Genomic DNA, 6341 nt, shown 5'->3' with positions numbered 1-6341 from the left:
TAATAAAAGCACTAACTTCTGAACTTTTGCAGAAGCCTATATATTGGAAGAAAGAAAATGATTCAGAAGAGCTCTTTGATAGCTTTTTCCACTACAACAAAGTACAGCCTTGCTTGTCAGCCCATCTGTATTTTCCCTTCATCTAATAAACTGGTTAGGCCAGAGATGCAAAGGAACATTATAATATTGACCATGTTGTTGGAAAGCCACATGCTTTAAAATGAATTAGCTTTTGCTGCGCTGCTGAACGTATGAAGAAAAAGATGGCTTAATAGGAAAAAAAAATGGACTTTAACCCATTTTTGCTACTGGGGCTCGATGCAGAAATAGAAATGAATAGGGAGCCCTCAAAAGAGCTAGTGCATTTGTCTCCAGTGAAGAAGCTCATCTTGGCATACCCTTGGGCTATAATACATCTCTGGAGCTTCAAGAAATATCCGGCAGACCTTGAACTGATATGAAGCCAATTGCAAATAAAACTTGCCACATAAGCAAGTTATGGGAGCACTGTAGAGGTTAACTTATTGGTAATAGTGCAAAAACTAGAAGTGAAGTAACTTTACGTCCTTATTGATTACACAATAGTGTTCATGTGTAGCACCCACAATGGTACACCTTCTACCTGATTCTCGGGGCATTAGCTAAGGATAGATTGCATTCGTCCAGCAATTTTCGATCCCATACCTCGCAGGATAACTGATACGTAGAACATGCTGGAATTGGCTTGTGCCCTATCTTTTCTGCTTTACTCTTTCTCCCAATATAGGAGTGCCTCCAGAATATAGATATTTATGTACACATCTTACAATAACTTAGTAATTCGTGATAAATAATGATAAAAATATATACAAATAAAAACACTGTAAGAATGTGAGGTTACTGTGCAAGGCGTTTGGTATGTGTTATCTCTTTGGCTGACCAGATTAACCCGTTAGGTTCTGGTTCTAGAAGTGGAACTAGAAGAAGATTCACATCTTTCAAGTTGAGTGGGCCTTCATACCAAGATCACAAACACACATGTAAGAGTAGAATAAAGTCCAAGTCCAAATGGCAGTTCCTTCTAAGACCAGAGGGAAGAAGGGGGCGAGTAGTGGAATAGTACTAGGACCATGCGGGGCTGTGGTTCCCTACCCTTCCAGGTGCAAGCCTCAGATGATAGTGCAGCCAGTAGGCTCTCCAAAAATGTGGTCCTTCTTCACTCTCTTGGAGGAGGGGAGATAGCACTCCTGTCTCTGGATCTACAGGTGGAAGGTCAGCAGCATAGATGAGGGGAATGCATAGCGTCTTGAGCAGCTCTGGGGAGATGGCCGAAGTATCCTTTCTACGGGGCCCACTGGCTTCGAGAACACCAATGGAAGGTAGGCAGGTATTCAGGCACAGGATGCTGTGTTTCCAATGAGTCACCGATTTTTTTTGGAGATGTGCAAATGTGCAAGTAGGTCACATGCTTATCTTTCAGTCATGGAATTAGTACCCTTGCTCAAAGTACAGCATTACAACCGAGTTGCATGATCTGACTTCATGTCTAAGACTTCCAGACTTTAGCTAATTTAGGGGATGTTCAGGGGATACCACAAAGTTCATTATAGGGGGCCATAGCCCTGAAAGCAACTGTGTCAGGAAACCCCAAAATACAACTCTAAGACTACAAATTATCTGCATTTCCTTAAGTCTGCCCTGGCCTACTTGAATAATCAGAGTGAAAAGTGATCATAAAACTAGTCTTTCAAGCCTTGACTCAACTGCTGGGGTCACCAGCCTTGAAATCCCTTCGTTTTCATAAATAGTCCCCTAACCCTATCTTCTTTAACTTCCATATGAGCTGCTTCGGTGGTGCTAAGAATATTCATACACAGCTTGAAGAATTTTTATTTCCCTCTACTATACCTTGTCTATACATCCTCTTGTCTTCATCCACCGAGGTCAAGGTTTCAGCTCTTAGGAGCTCCAGCAGTGCAACTCTCCCCTTCCTTGTCCTCTGCTCCCATCCCACCCCCCTCCCCCATCTCAACTTTCCCTGTTATCTTCCTACCCCTGACTCTACACCATTCCCAGTGAGCTGTCCTTACTTGGTAGCGTTAGACAAATCACCCTCTCCAGATTCCCCAGTGGCAACTGAAATGAACATTAATCATTTAAAATGGGAGGAAACTATGAAATCAGGGTTTTGAAGAACAAAGAAGGAATTAACCTTATTGAAAAGACCTCAGACTGAATTGTTGGTGATTTGAGGCTCTAATTTCTGGCAAGGAAAATGTATTGAAAAGAAACTTTGTGGAAATAGTAGAAGGAATTAAAGTCTCCAACTGCTTTAAGAAGATAAGGAAATAAACCTTTTATGCTGTGTCACAGTCGTAAGATGGGTTGGTCACAAAGAAGTGCTTTGACATCAGACAACCCAAGGCTCCAAACCATGCCCCTCATAGCTATTTACCAAGGTATGGACTTTTGCAAGTTATTTGACTTTTCTAAGTGTCAGAGGTTTGGTTTCTGTTTTTGCTTATAATCTACAGAGTAAGATCCAGCATTAGTTACTTCTTTAGAGCTGTTTAAAGATTAATGCAAAGAGGTATGTAAACTTCCTAACACAATGCTAGCTTGTGGTAAATTACCAAGAAATGTTACTGTGTTTACCACCTTATTCTATGGATGTTACACTCAGCTTCATCATCAGCCTTTGAAAGCCACCACATGGTGATGGGTTTAAACTTTGAGCCAATGCTGTTCCCCCCAGCCTAGCCAGAGCTCCCTTTAGGGAGAATCTGATAAATCTTGCTCTACAATTTCCATTCACTGCATGGAAAAGCAGCATCAGAAGAAAGTAATTTTGGTGATAGGTTTGGTGATATTTGTCTATTGTCCTACAAAGCACTGATGAGCTTGGTGAGCCACTAATAGCTTGAAATAATTTAAAAAGTCAACCTAAAGAAAGGAAGTGTGTCTTCAATCCTTTGGATTTTTCTGATCGCCATTTGGGACTCAACCAAGACCTTTTGTGAAAAATGGTTTACCTTTGAAGAAGTAGGAGTGGTTTCCATACGCCAAGTGCTATAAAACCCTGAGCGAGGTCGTCACTGAAGGTCTCAAGTCTTCCGAAATTACTGGCTGTGTTTCTTCATGGCTTCCTAATTGTATTGCATGAGAAAAGAAGCCTCAAGAGTGTACAGTTGTTTACTGGGAAAAGTAATTCAGAGGCAATAGATTTCTTCAACCTTTCTGAGCTGTATCCGAGATAATGGAAAATTCCTCAACCCAATTTCTCTTCATTAGTTCTTCAAGAACTGAATAAGATGTTCATTGGCAATTTATATTTGCAATGGAGTATTAGGCAGAATTTAAAGAGGGATTTATGATCCCCTAGTCAGATGTCCCCACTTTACAGATGGCAAAGCTGAGATTAAGTGGAGGTGACGTGACCTTCCCAAGGTAGCCCTTAGTGAGTAGGAGGGTCTTGCTCAAATTCACCATGTGACAGCATTTATGTGCATGGGTTTCTGGACCTTCCATACAGCATACAATGTGTAGTCCCTTGTCTTAAAGCCAGAGAAGACTTTGATTCCTTCCACCACTTCCACAAAAAGTTTCTTTCAATACAGACTTTCCCTGCCAGAAAGCAGAGCTCGAAATCCCCACCAAGTCAGTCGGAGACTCTGTTAGACAAGTTAATTTCCTTTTTGGTCTTCAAACCTACTAATTTCTTAATTTCCTCCCAGTTAAACGATTAATGTTCATTTCACTTGCCATCGGAAAAACTAGCCAGGGTGATTTGTCTAATGCTACCGAGTAAGGACTGTTTTGAAAGCTTTGCCACATTGTACTTTGTAGGATCCCTAAATTGTAGCTTCTGTACATCAAATACTTCAAGGAGAGAATGCATCTACTAATCTCTCTATTTGATCTATGTTGTGCTGCTAGATTTTATTCACTTAAGTAGATTAAATCAGTTGGGGATTGGGTAGCGAGGGTATAAACTCACTTAGCAAAGGGACTTGTATTACTCTGAAAGACACTTCATGCGCAAGCCATAGACGTGAGAAGATGAAATGCAGGGTACGTCTTAGCAACATCCTTTTCTGCTTGTTTGTTTTTGAGAAGTTGATGTCGTTTCTGGGACCTCAGTAGTCATCTTTCAATTTTTATTTGTGGACTCTACGTCGGAGACAAATTTTATTCGTTTTAATAACTATTATAATTGTCAGTGAAACCTTGTTATCATGTAGCTGTGGGATTCTAAGCATTTTGTTTTGAATAAGCCCTGTCTTTTGTTAGTTCATGTGTTTTAATAAGCAAGCATAACTCATAATTGTGTTTGATTAACCTTATTTTCATTTAGGCCATGTCTTAATTGATAATTCAACCATTCCCATAATGTCAATTGTATACTTTTTCAACATTAAAAAATGACAGTTGGAGAAGGGTGCACTTTCTAAGTGATACTGGAATGATTTGCTGTCTTGGCAAATCATATCTCTGGGTTTGGTTTTGGTTTGAAGATTGCATCTCCCAGCTGTAACTTTCTCTATTCTTCAGTCCCACAAATGCCTACAATATCTGTCTAGTTTGTTATCTGGCCAATACTTCGGAATAAACACTGTAGTTTCAAAACCAATATTTTTAACCTTCTAAGTTACTTTTTTTCTTCTGAATTTCTTATTTCTCCTAATGACACCATCTTTCTCTCAGACACAGAATTGAAATGAAGTCATTACTACCCCGGTGTAGAAACTGTCTACGCCTGCTGACTTCAGGCATGTTCCCTGATTTTGAATCTTTACTTTGCTAGTTACTAAGATGAAGACTGTTGCCAATATAACAAAACATGATGTGTATTACTGGAGGTATTTGTGGGTATCTGTTTCCCATTCTCAACTGTGAATAAGGACAAGGAGCATGTCTTACTTATTGATATTTATACATCTTACAGCATTCACATGGCACAGTATTGTGCCCATGGTAAAATCTCAGTAATATATGAATGAATAACAAAATGAAAATATAGATGAATAGCAGAATCTAAAATTTGAAATGGAAACCAGATTTTCCACTTATTCCTCTGTCAATTGAATCATTTCTCCAAGTTACCAGCCATGCAATAATCAATGAAATCTTAGCCTGAGGGGTTATTCTGAAATAGTGCTCATCTTTAGACAAGATACTTTTATTTTTTTTTTTAATTTTTTTTTTCAACGTTTATTTATTTTTTGGGACAGAGAGAGACAGAGCATGAACGGGGGAGGGGCAGAGAGAGAGGGAGACACAGAATCGGAAATAGGCTCCAGGCTCTGAGCCATCAGCCCAGAGCCCGACGCGGGGCTCGAACTCACGGACCGCGAGATCGTGACCTGGCTGAAGTCGGACGCCCAACCGACTGCGCCACCCAGGCGCCCCTAGACAAGATACTTTTAAATGATCTCATTGGCAGGGCACCTGGTTGGCTCAGTCTAAGCATCTGACTCTTGATTTTTGCTCAGGTCATGATCTTGTGGTTCGTGGGATTGAGCCCCATGTCAGGCTCTGCACTGAGAGTGCAGAGCCTGCTTGGGATTCTCTCTCTCCCTCTCTCTGCTCCTCTCCTGCTAGCATGCACTCTCTCTCTTAGGATGAATAAATAAACAAAACTAAAATAAATGATCTCAAAGACAAGCTTAACTTTGGAAACTGGCAGACATGGTTGCCAAAGGTAATAAAATTATAACAGGAATTTGGTTTCACAAAGGAAATAGTTACTTTTATTGACAGAAATTATTAGCATTGAAAATACAATTCAGTGTCAGGAAAAATATAGTTTTATATGACAATTTTGTCAATGATGAAATTTGTTTACTTTGGCTCCATGAAGGTCTTCAAATACCTTAGAGTATGAAATGATTAGGATGAAAAATAAGTAACTGTTTATTATTCATATATATGAGAATTACTAATGTCACCACCCGAATGCATTGATATCATGGGAAGTAAGAGTAATACAAGTTGATCACGAAGAGGATATGTCACCCTTTTTTCACTTTTGGAAAATGTCTAAAATTTCAAACCTGGTTGAGTTCCGAGTAGATAAAATCACCTTCCTTTTAGTTCTTGTTGTCATTTCATTAACTATTCAATTAAAAAATATTTCTTGATTGCCTTCTATGTCAAAGAGAGTGTACTAGAAGCTGGTCATAAAAGAATGCATATATAATAGTAAAGATCATATATTATGTAAATATATTCCTGTATCTGTAGTAAAAAGGCATATACATATATACACATACATAATAGGAGAGATTGAGAAGTTAAAATTGTTACCAAAAATACTTTAGAAGAAACAAGATCGAACTACACATGCAGACAGTAATAATTCT

This window comes from Prionailurus bengalensis, chromosome F2 (genome assembly GCF_016509475.1).
Source record: "Prionailurus bengalensis isolate Pbe53 chromosome F2, Fcat_Pben_1.1_paternal_pri, whole genome shotgun sequence".
Taxonomy (NCBI): Eukaryota; Metazoa; Chordata; class Mammalia; order Carnivora; family Felidae; genus Prionailurus; species Prionailurus bengalensis.
This window is presented reverse-complemented; position numbering follows the sequence as displayed.